Source organism: Lactuca virosa, chromosome 3 (genome assembly GCF_052849685.1).
Source record: "Lactuca virosa cultivar CGN04683 chromosome 3, Lactuca_virosa_CGN04683_v6, whole genome shotgun sequence".
NCBI classification, from domain to species: Eukaryota; Viridiplantae; Streptophyta; class Magnoliopsida; order Asterales; family Asteraceae; genus Lactuca; species Lactuca virosa.
Window position 1 is genome coordinate 136,028,813 of NC_136428.1, and position 13,345 is coordinate 136,042,157.

Sequence of the window (13,345 nt, forward strand, 5' to 3'; positions counted from 1 at the left end):
TTATGAATTGCTTCAAGAGTCAGAACATGATACACTCAGAACTAAGATAACTTCGATTCAAATAACACTCGATTTGTAACCACCACTAAAGACTTACCATCGTTTCAGTTTTTAAACCGTATAGTAGAACGATACCCCTCCGTAGACTTAAGGGGTGCGATCATACCAGCACTAATGCACCGGATCCCATCGAAACTGCACAGATAAGCGTGCTTGAGAGAGAGTACTATTAGGATGGGCGAACTTAGCACTTGTAAGATACCTATTCCTACGCACTTTCATAAGTACATTGTCACACCCCCAAACCAGACGGCGGAAACATCCGGGGGTGGATGACTTCATTTGTAGTATCACAACACATGCATCATAGTAATCAAAGTACAAACAACCATTGTATTTAATAAAGTATAAGTATTTACATGTGTTCAATCATTGTATATTAAAACCAAAATAGTTATACAAAATAAGAAGACATGACTCACAATAGGTCCATCTTCTGAAAAGCTCGGGAAGTACCTGTCTACTGATTCGCTGAGAATACAAGTAATTTGAAAAGAGACTATCAACATAAAGTTGTGTGAGTGCATAAGTATTTATGTTTGAAAGTATGTTTTCTGTTTCTTGAATATGTAAACTGTTTCAGAAAATCCTATATTATCTGTTGTATATGAAAAGTAGTTTTAATCACATAAAACCGTTCTATTTGTAAACCAGTGTTCTGTTATTGAATTCCTTTTGTATAAACTATATAAATGAGAGTGTGCCTGGCTTCACCAGCTGTTAATGAATACTGAGATGTAATACTGTAAAAACTGTATCATGGTAAACTGGTACTTTGAAAATGTACTTACGTTTAGTTAATTATACACTAACGTATTGTTAATATCTTTTTAATGAGTTATTATAACCATACTGAGACTAGATGGCCTGACCCAACGCTTTGAAGGCGTTGAAAGCTGTTGATAACAACTGTCACTCGTAGGCGTGTATGCCTGACTGTAGCTAGCAGTTTGAGTGCGGGGTTGTCAATCCCAATATAGATCTATACACACATTGTTTCGATCCCCAACTGGAGATTCTGGTTATAATGTCAGAACTTTAACTATATTGTTTAAATGAATTAAAAAACCTGTATCAAATGACTCATAAAAAGCATATAAACGTTACATGTATAATAGTTATGAAAACCCAATCATCCTGAAATAATGATTGATTGTATATTCCTGAATTAGTATTCTTAACATGTATTTGAAAGTTGTATACCTTTGATTTATTTTGAATCAAACCTTTTTTTTCTTGTAAAACGGTGTATTCTAGTATATTTGAATCGTGAATTAATGTTCTATGTATCATAAATTACACCTATTATAATTTATATGTACTTTCTGAATTGGTATTAACTGTTTTTGAATGTAACCCCTTGCTCAACATGTTACAAAGGGTATTTAAACTGAATGAAATAACTTTTATATTTATATACATATACAATTATATATAAGTAAAATTTAAACGACATTCGGACAAATAACCGATACTATAAGCCCACATCCAAACAAGGAAAAGGACCCAGAATGAGTTATCAGTCCTAAGCCTTTTAAACCTTATATATATATATATATATATATATATATATATATATATATATATATATATATATATATATATAATTATGATTTTTGGGGAAAAATATAAGTTTATAAAAGAGTTTAATATTTTGAAATATTTTTGATGACTTAATGTCATTTTATCACAATTTGAAATCATTTGTTTGTAACACAAAATTTTTGTGTTAGACTTGTATTCCCCCCTTCAAAACAGTAAAAACTATGAAAATACGGGGGTATGAACTCACATGGTAAGAGTGACGATTTGATGAAAAATTGGGCTTTACGCGGGCAACACTTCGACTGGAAAGAGGTTAGCTTCTTGAGAATTTCGGGGCTTCAGGCTTGCTTTGGGTTTTAGATATGATACCGGGGTTTCGGGGGGTTGTAAGTAGGTTTGTGGGAGTGAAAGAGGTGAAAAATGATGAAAAGTGGTGAGAAAAAGGAGTGAAAACCGGAGAATCTCGCACCCTTTATATAGGTGCGAGGCCTCGGTCCGAAGGGGGGAGGATGCGACGCGTGTTCGGACAAGTGGCGAAGGGAGGGCAGGTAGCAGCTTTGGGTGCGAGGCGCGTCGGATTCTCATTGGGCCGCATCTTCGGTCGAATCAGCAGCGGACACAGGGTGGACACGAGGCAGCCTCTCATGCGAGGTGACGTGGCCAATTCTCAGCCATGCGAAATTTCCCGGTTACCAATATTTTTTGGTTTTTGTGCCCAAAACTTGCGAAATTCATAACTTTCGCATACGAGCTCCGTTTTCGACGTTATTTATATGCACGTGTAGGTGACATTATGCTCCACGACTTTTGTTTAGACTTCGTCGGCTAATTTTGAATTTATTTTTAATATTATTATTTTTAACAGACCGGGACAGGAAAATCCGTTAAGAATTCATAACTTCTTCATCCGACGTCCGTTTTTGTCTGTCTTTTTATCGTTGTACTACTATTGACGAGACCTTCGATTCTCGTTTAGGTTGTGTCGGCTAAATATCACTCGATCTTTATTTCGAGTTTTTAGCTGTATACTGTTATACTGAATCTTAGAAAAATCATAACTTCCTCATACGAAGTCAGATTTTGACGTTCTTTTTATGAGAGTTCTCGGTTTAACATATTCTACAACTTTCATTTAGATTGTTAAAGCTAAAAAGCATTTTTATTGAAAACTAACTTTTTACGCTGAACAATGTTTTGCCGGTTTTGTCGTGGATCTTCAATTGGTCACAACTTCTTCGTTATAACTCGGTTTTTAGTGTTCTTTATATTTTTGGAAACTTTGTTACAATATCTACCACTTTGTTCATCCCAATCGACATTATTTAATACTTCATTTTTGAGGGTCGATTATGTAAATGCACATAGTATACAAAAATTTCTCTTTATTATTTTAAAAAGGAGTACAAATTGATCTATACTATTACATAGATTTGAAATAATGGTTTGTTACATTATCCCCCCGTTAGAGAGAATTCTTTCCCGAAATTAGGACTAGCATTACAGAAAGACTAGGGAAAAGATGTGGATATTTCTGTTGCATTTGATCCTCCCGCTCCCAAGTGAATTCAGGTCCCCGTTTTGCATTCCAACGAACCTTCACTATCGGGATACGACTTTGTTTAGTTTTCTTAACTTCCCTGTCTAGAATCTCTGCGGGTTCTTCCACAAAGTTGAGGCTCTCGTTTAACTCGATCTCCTAGAGTGGGATCACAAGAGTCTCGTCGGATAGACACTTTTTCAAGTTTGAAACGTGGAAGGTAGGATGAATGTTACTTAGTTCTTAGGGTAGTCGAAGTTTGTAAGCTACAGGACCGATTCTGGAAAGAATCTCGAATGGTCCTATGTACCTTGGATTCAGGTTGCCATGCTTTCCAAAGCGTATCATGCCCTTCCAGGGTGAGACCTTTAACAAGACGCGGTCACCCACTTGGAATTCCAAAGGTTTTCTTCTTTTGTCAGCGTAGCTTTTCTGTCTATCTCTGTGTAAGTCCCCAATCTGCTTGTGTATCAATCAGATCCGTTTGATGGTGCGGAATCCCAATCAAATGGATGATGCCAGATCAAAATAGAAGAGAAGAAGAAGAATAAGTGAATCTATGATGTATTCAATGAATAGAATGATGCTTCATACACATAGTTCACACACACTAGCTCTTCTCTCTAGTTTTCTCTCTCTAGAACACATTGGGTTTCACACACTTAAGCTCCTTTTCTCTGTCTTACACACTCCCACACTTTTGTGCCTCACCCACTCGTTTGTTTATTTACACTCCTCACCATATATATAGTAGACATGGGCCGTGAATGGGTTTACGGCCGTAAACCTGTTCACGGCCGTAAACACAACCGTAAACACGTATACGACCGTAAACACCAAGCTGTTTACGGTCCAAGACACAAAAATACATTTTCCTAGAAAAGTAAAGAATAAACCATAATTTTGACCCAACAATCTCCCCCTTGGTTTATAGCTTTCTTTTCTAATTGACCCAACAAGCTCCCCCTAAAAAGTAGCTGGCTTTTCTTGTCAATCTTCATTGGGAGCTTGGCTTCAGCATTAATCTTCAAATTCTTCTCAGCATCAAGATGAACATGATGAATCTTCAATAAATGACTTCATCTTGAGCACTTGGGATTTTCTTCAGAATTTGGCATTGAACGCACGTTGGGTGAGGAGGCTTCTTGAAAAGATTCTTGAAAAATAGCGCTTTCAGCTTGAGAATCTTCAGAGAGAAATAATCTTTTGGATCACTTCAGCAGGTTCAAGATAGCAGCAAATTGATTGAGAAGGCTTCAATGCAATCTGTCACATAATCTTCAAGTCAGCTTCACCTTGCTTCTGGGGTTGAAAGATTGAATGTTGGAAGAATAATCTTCATTTCTTGCTCCTTCGAATGAGAATTCTTCGACACTCACGGATGAAGTCTTGGCTCAGAAATTCTTGATACAGTCTCCACGAGTCTCATCTACATCTGAGTTCACTTTTCAAGACAAATAAAGCTAGAAATAGAAACAAAACTAAAATAAAACTTAGCACACAATATTTTTGGATTTTTTTTTATATTTTCTGAAAATTAAAAAAATAGAAGCAGGAATATTTTTGGATTTTTGATTTTTCTGAACAAGAAATAAAACAGAAATAACACTATTTTTTTTTAATTTTCTTATTTTTGTTTGATTTTTGCAATTTTTTTTAATTCTCCCCCTAAATTTGTGCATAGAGGAAAACTATGAACAAATTTAACAAAAACAAAAATATTTGGGATCAAAGTTGTGAAGCAATCCAATATCATTTACCAACACACGCCTGCATGTCTAGATCTGGTCAATCACCGGTATTGTGGTCCACTTAAACACAAAGGATGTTGACAATTTGGACAGATTATAAGTGACAAGTCATTGTGATATATATTCCTAAATGGACATTTAGCTGACGACGACCAAGGATATTGTTGTCCACTTAAATTAAGCAGCGAGATCTACAGACAACCTCTAAATGGTTCAATTTTAGATGTACTAGAATATGCCCACTTCCCGATATACCCTAGTTATCAAGAACTTCCAAAGAACTCCTTACTTTAGGTGGGTAAACAATTATTAAGGAGGAAGTCAGATTTAGAAATAGGTGCATATGTTGTGTCCCAGGTCGGATCTCTTTCAATCACGCTGAGGGGACAACATATGGCTAACTAGGATAGAGGGATTGAGAGGTAGATTGTTGCATATGCTGTGTTCCAGGTCGGATCATTTCAATCACACAGAGGAGACATCATATGACTAACAGATAGAAAGAATTTCATAGATAAGGAGGTGCGTAGAAATAGAGTTGCATATGTTGCATTCCAGGTCGGATCTCTTCCAATCACGCAGAGGAGACAACATATGACTGACAGATAGAAAGCAAGAAAATAATTTCCTACAGACGTAATTTATCAGAACCCCCCAGTCGCCCTATCAGAACCAGAATTAAGGACATAAGTTCGTACATCAAGGAAGAGTTAAGCCACAATTCTAGATGCGTATTAATTTAGTGTATCTCGTGGGTTCCCGTGTTTATCTCACTGCTCAATCTACCCGAGCATCGTATGGTCAGTCCAAATGAAACTATCTAAGTTCATATTAGTCAAGTCCTTTCAATTTTAAAACTGAGTCTAGTCCTTTTGAATCCTTTGTGCCTACCAGCACATTGAATACATAGTCTAGACAATTCGGTTTTAGTGCATTACACGCATCATAAATTTCCCTTTAGCACTATACTTCATATCACTTCCCAAAACAATCTACTAAAGAAAGACATATAAGGAAATGAAAAATTGTCTTCAAAATGAATCAGTTTAAGATAAGCTCAGGAGTATATAGAAGAAAACTCAAACCGTAAGTCACCGATTGAATTTGTATCCAGAAGGTCTGAGAACAACACGCATAATCTCAGAACAGATCCAAAAATTCTTCATGTCATTAAGCACAAAACCCATGAGTGATCCCTTCCTTTCTTTCTTTCCCGCAAAGGACACATACTCTCAAACAATGTTCGGAATGTAGTACAGTTGAAAGATGCCTTCTTTCATGTGCCTGGAACAACCACTATCAACAAACCTAAGTCTGATGATATTCCTCCATAGCTGCTTCGGCACAGAGTGCGGGATTAGTTGGTCTTTGGAACCCAGTCAATGTTGAAACTGGGTTGACCTTTATCATCTTCACATGGTACTCTCTCCCAAGACATATCTTGCTTATCACAAACAGAAGATGTAGAAATATTAGAAGCATTAGGAGATTTGGGAGATTGAACCTTTGGTACCCATCTATAGTCGGGTTTAATCCATTTCTTTTTCGATCGGATGGGTGCCTTGTCTCTTGATTTCGAACTTGAAGCCTCGTCTCTTGATTTCGAACTTGAAGCCGATCTTCGAGATGACTTTGACCTAATCGGTCTTGGTTTCACTGGAGCATCTCTTGGATTGGACTTCTGGGTCGGCATTCCCTTCTTGCCCTTGGGAGTTGATTTCTTGGCCTTAGGAGTTTAACTCTTGCCCTTCGTGGCATTCCAGTCGCCATTGTCTGAACGTGACCTTGAGGGGTTTCTTTTGGAAAATCTCCCTCTTGGCGCGTTCTGCTATCCTTATGCATAGTAGGGAATGTATGCGCGATTTGGACAATTTCTGGCAATGTGTCCAGGTGTTCCATAGTGAAAGCAAGTCTGCTTCTTCACGTAGGAGTTGTTTCTTCCTGCCCCTGATGGCTTATCCGTGCCTTGTCTCTTATTGTTCCCACAATCACAATTACAACAAGCACTCTGTTTCACTTGTTTTGGTGGCCTGTATTTCTCAATAGCAGGTTTGTCAGAAGCAACTGAATTCGAAGCAACAGATTCAGAGTTAAAGGAGACATTGGTTTGTTCAACAGTTTTCTCCTTGTTCTCATCTTCCATTACTTTACCTGCACAAGAAGTAGAAGCATTAGAATCGTTCAGCTCAACACTTTCTGGCACATCCACGGCAGAATTATCAAAGATATCATCAAATATATCGAAAAAATTTAAGTCATCAGACTTTGAAACAATCTTATTATCAGACACACTCTCTTCGGCAGCTTGCTTTGATTGACTTAAAGATTGATCTTCATGGGAAGTAGAAACATTAGTATTCTCAACATTAATACTACCTCCTAACACAAATCCATATTTGAGATGTGGCTCTCTGTCCATTTCCTCTTTTGTCAAAGGGTTATACTGATAGGTGTGATTAAAAGGAGGAGACACTTTATCATACCCTAAACCCTTTGACTGCTTATTTTTAAATCTCAAACTATTTTCCATCATTGATGCAACTACTTCACTCGACGCATTAAATTTTTTGAAATTAAAATCTGCAATTTCAAACTTATTTTTCAATGTGTCAAGTTCAGCAGTTAACTCAGCAAGTTGTTCTGTCACAAATCTATAATTTTCATATTTATTGCTATACTCTTCCTGAAGCTTCCTAAAGTCTTTGGTTTTTGCTTCTAATTCGGCCTTCAGGGGTTTTTGTGCCTTCCTAAGTTGATATCCTTCGTATTTTAGGTCCTCGACTTCCCTTTTTAGCAAATCATTATGTTCACGAAGAAACTTAATCGTAGTTTCACAAGATGGAGTACATGAAACTTCAGTGACCAGGATGTTTGAGGAACTCAATTTTATAAAAAAATATTCCCTTTGACTAAAAACTCAAAAGTCAACCTTAAAAGTCAAATTTAAAAAGTCAAACTTAAAATTCAAACTTCAGAGTCAAACCGAAAAGCTAAATTTGAAAATTTGAAAGTCAAACGAGAAAGTCAAAGTTTAAAGTCAAAGGTCAAACTTGAAAGTCAAAGTCAAAGTTTTAAGTCAAAAGTCAACTTAGAAATTTAAAAATTAAAAGCTAAAATTTTGGAAGAAAATAGAATTTAAAATTAAAAGAAATTTGAATTTTGGGCTAAAAGTGTCAATTTTGCGAAAATAGGAGCGAAAGGGAGTGCTTTTGAATTAAAATCGGAAGGAGGATATCATCTTGCAATGTAGTAGAGCTGGTAAGGCGTTGAACTGATGGTGCAGGATACCCGGGTTCGATCCTTGCAACCCCCAAAAACGCTTCCTATTTTTTGCTGATACGAGGATGCTGCGTGCGGAGATCCGAGGACGCGGTGTGAGGCCGAGAACGAAGCTGCTGAGCCGTAAACTCCGAAGCCGCAAACTGCCAAGCCGTAAACGTCCGAAGCAAGACTGGCCGTGAACCACGGGCCGTACACGTGCGACGCCTCGGACCGTAAACCCTCTAACTGCAAATCGAGGCCGTAAACTCCGTGGCCGTAAACTCCGATGATCTTCAAAGGCCGTAAACACTTCGCAAATTACGTGAAAAACAACGGTTTTCACCTCTTTTTGCTCCAAAACTCGATCAAAAACTCATTTTTATCAAAAATGCAAAGAACAAACCCCCCTATTTTGCCAAGATCTATCCAAAAACGCAGAAATCCTTAAAAAATAAGATCAAATAAGCTCCAGATCTGAAAAAAATAATTGATACAATCCAAGCTCTTATACCACTTGTAAGTCCCCAATCTGCTTGTGTATCAATCAGATACGTTTGATGGTGCGAAATTCCAATCAAATGGATGATGCCAGATCAAAATAGAAGAGAAGAAGAAGAATAATAAATGAATCTATGATGTATTCAATGAATAGAATGATGCTTCATACACATAGTTCACACACACTAGCTCTTCTCTCTAGTTTTCTCTCTCTAGAACACCTTGGGTTTCACACACTTAAGCTCCTTCTCTCTGTCTTACACACTCCCACACTTTTATGCCTCACCCACTCATTTGTTCATTTACCACTCCTCACCCTATATATAGTAGACATGGGTCGTGAATGGGTTTACGGCCGTAAACCTGTTCACGGCCGTAAACACAACCATAAAAACGTATACGGCTGTAAACACCAAGCTGTTTACAGTCCAAGACACAAAAATACATTTTCCTAGAAAAGTAAAGTATAAACCATAATTTTGACCCAACACTCTGGAAGCTTTAAGTCGCTCCCAAATTTGTACGATTTTCTTCGTAGTTTCACGAATGATTTCCGGACAAGTGAGAGTACTATCAGGAACTTGACCTCTAGCTAACTGCGTATCACCCACTTCAGCCCAGCACAGAGGTGATCTACACTTGCGGCCATAGAGGGCTTCAAATGGGGCAGTCTTTATGCTAGTGTGATAACTGTTGTTGTAAGAGAAATCGACAAGGGGTAAATGAGTATCCCATGCTCTTCAAAAGTCTATCACGCAAGCTCGCAACATGTCTTCTAAAGTTTGAATCGTCCTCTCACTTTGTCCATCGGTTTGTGGATGGTAGGTTGTACTCATGTCCAACCTAGTTCCCAGAGAGTTTTTTAAAGACTGCCAGAAACGAGAGGTGAATCTACTATGTCGGTCTGAAGTAATAGATATTGGCACACCATGCAGTCTAACAATCTCCTTGAGGTAAGTTCTTGTTAGCTTCTCCATCTTGTCGGTTTCTTTTATTGGCAAGAAATGTGCGGATTTGGTTAATCTATCGACGATTACCCAAATAGTATCAAAACCACCCAAAGTCTTGGGTAACTTAGTTATGAAATTCATTGTAACCCGCTCCCACTTCCATTCAGGTATTTCAGGTTGTTGCAATAAACCTGAAGGTTTCAGGTACTCTACCTTGACTTTGGCACAAGTAAGGCACTTGCCCACAAAGGTAGCGATCTCGGCCTTCATGTTAGGCCACCAATATAGTTTCTTGAGGTCCAGATACATCTTGTCTGAACCTGGATGTATGGAGTATCGGGTTTTGTGTGCTTCGTTTGTGACAACCCAAAATTTCTATCTTGTACAACACTTAAACTCAATCAAAGTCAGACTTGTGTCTGCTATCTTCTAGTACTGCTTAGAGTCTGTTTGAGCATTTTGAGCCTAGTACACCAAAGGAATGAGTGAAAGGAAGTGTCAATTGAAGTTCAAATCCATCAAGGAAGCCTTAAACCCCTTTCATGAGGAGTTTACGGCCAACACACATGAGTTTACGGCCGTAAACTCATGGTGGCCGTAAACTCTTGGCTATATATGTGATACTTGGCCATTTTTCAACACTTTTACCATTTCCAAGCCAAGAAATCGAGTTTTGCTCTCAACTATCATCAAGAATCTTCATTTTTCTTCCAAAATGTAAGTGATTCATCCCTTGATTAGTTACTACATCTTCTTATCTAGCATAACCCATTGATTCCATCCATTAACATCATCTTTTGGGTTAGATCTTCAAGAACACCAAGAGCACCAAGAACACATACTAGTGTTTTGGTCCAAAATCAACCTTTCTAGCTTCTATATCGTAAGTATTACTTCCCTATACTTGATATCTAGTAAGAGCTCTTGTTTAGCACCTTGAAAACGTCCATTTTCCCAAGAACAATAGGTGTTTACGGCCAAGAGCATCTCCCTTGGCCGTAAACACTAGTTAGAGGTGCATTTGAACCATAAATCCAACCTAAAGACTTCTAAACTCTTGAGTACCTTCCTATGGGTAGTACTTACTAGTTATGCTACTTAAAATCATCCAATATCCAAGATCAAAGAGAGTTTACGGCCAAGAGCATCTCCCTTGGCCGTAAACCTTAATTAGTGGTGCATATAGACCATAACTTCTTCCTAAGGCTTGATTAAGAGTCTAGAACACTTCCTCATGATTGTAAGACCTTTCAAACACCTTTGGTACAAAATACCATGAGTTTACGGCCGTAAACTCATAGGGCCGTAAACCCATGGGCCGTGAACTCATGGGAGTCTTACCATTTGGGCCATAAACTCCAATGTGAGGCCCTACACCCCTTATATACAACCCTATGTGGTTTAATACTTCATTACAAGTGTTTCCTAGTCCCTAAGGCTGTTCCATTGCATGATTAGTTGTTCTAAACACTAATGGTGTTCATATATGTGTGTCATTATATGCTAAATAGGATCCGTGTGTGCTCAAGCCTTCACTTGACACTTGGCATCCTTTATCGATCTTACATTCGAGTTACTCACTACAGGTGATTTCATACCCCTTAACTTATCTTTTAAATGATTTTAAATGCTTTTATGGGGGGGGTGGAATACAAGTACAAACATAATGGTTATTATATCAATCACATGTGATTAATAACTATCAAACATATGGATTTTGTTACATTTCAAACTGTGTTATCAAACAAACTGCTTCAAATCGTTTTATAAACTCTTTTACATGTTAAATACTTTCTATTAAACTATTTTAAACTTATATTTTGTCAAAAGCATATCTATACATATATAGTTATATAAGTAGGATTGAAAGGACTTAGGACTGATAGCTCGCCTTACTTCCTGTTCCTTGTTTGGTTGTGGACTTAGGGTATCGGTTGTTTGTTCGAAGGTCGTTTGAATCTTAATTATATATTATGTATATGTGTATAGATATAAAAGTCCTTTATTCAATTCAATTCCTTTGGGTAGCAAAGGTATACAAACATATTCATTCATACAAACAACATTGCTAGTAAACTATAATAGGTATAGTTTAGGAAGTTACTAATACTATTAGTAGAACAACGAAACATATAAAGAGTCAGTTCATACATGAGTCAATACATATTATAACGAGAAACAATACTCACTATAAAGAGAAACAGATAGAGCATACTATAACGAGAATCAATACATACTACACACTATACACTAGAGAACATACTACATACTAGACAAAGAGAATACTACACTAGTACATACTATACAAATACAAGAATACTATAACATTAATGTGAGATACTACTTCATGGCTAGGCATATACTGATGTGTCACGTTTTGTACCCAGAGTCTCCTGGAGGGAGAGCGTGAATTTGTGTATAGATCTATACGGGACTGACCCTCCTACACCTTGCTGCTAGCTATAGTGGGACCTGCAGGTCTGCGGGTGACGAATGTCATATCGTTTCGACGTCTCGAATGTCGTGTTTTACTGGTTAATCGAGTATGGTTACAATCATATCACATTTTACCTTAATTAACTAACAAGTTTAAAGGTAGTTAGTACATTAGTAGTTACCTAGATAAAACTACAGTGCATCATTATTTCTCCCAATTCATTCACATTGTGATCTTTTCACATAAACGGTAATGAGAAACTATATTTTGGTAATCATAGTAATACTTTGGGAAAACTCATACTTTTACAAAAGAACAAACATAAAGAACAGTTGGGTCTTGGTAGAAGACTGCTTTAGTAGAAAATACAGGATTTTCTAGGAAGGTTTCAAACATTTACATCAAATACTTACAAACATTTTACCAAACATTTACAATTACATTCTTCAAACTTATACAAACAATGACACTAAAATACTTATCAACTCACCAACTTTAATGCTAAGCTACGCTTTCAAAATAACTTGTATTCTTAGGTCGCCAATAGACAGGTACCGATGGCCAGGTTTTGAGAAGACGGAGCATATTCAAGACTCATCTTTTATTTTGATTATTCATTTTGGTGTCTTAATAAACTTCAGAACACACTTGTATTAAAATTATTACTATTAATGCAATGGATGATGTTGTTGCTTGTTTACTATTATGCATTGTTGTGATACTGTACATGACGTCCTCCGCCCCCTAACGTTTCCGCCGTGCCGGTTTTGGGGTGTGACATCGTTCATAACCACGTCTCTGTAACCACCGAACTTTGGTGTCCAGATTCGGTTCATGAAACAATAGACTCCATCATCTCTCACTTCAAAGTTCTTATCCGTTCCTCTCAAGGTTTCACCTATCATGTTTTCAGGTTTTAAGGCCTCGAGTTGAGCCTCTTTGATCTGTGTGGACATATGTGAATGGATTGTCATGGTCAACGACTTTACTCGGCGTCCCGAGTATTCTTTTCTGCTAAGGGCGTCAGCTACTACGTTAGCTTTACCAGGGTGATAAAGAATCTCACATTCGTAGTCGTTCAGTAGCTCCACCCACCGTCGTTGTCTCATGTTCAACTCTTTCTGGTCGAAGATATGCTGAAGACTTTTATGGTCCGTGAATATTGTGCATTTGTGCCATATAGATAATGTCTCCAGATCTTCAGAGCAAATACCACTGCTCCTAGCTCAAGATCATGTGTTGTATAGTTCACCTCATGTGTCTTTAGCTGTATTGAGGAGTAGGATATAACCTTTCCTCTTTGCAT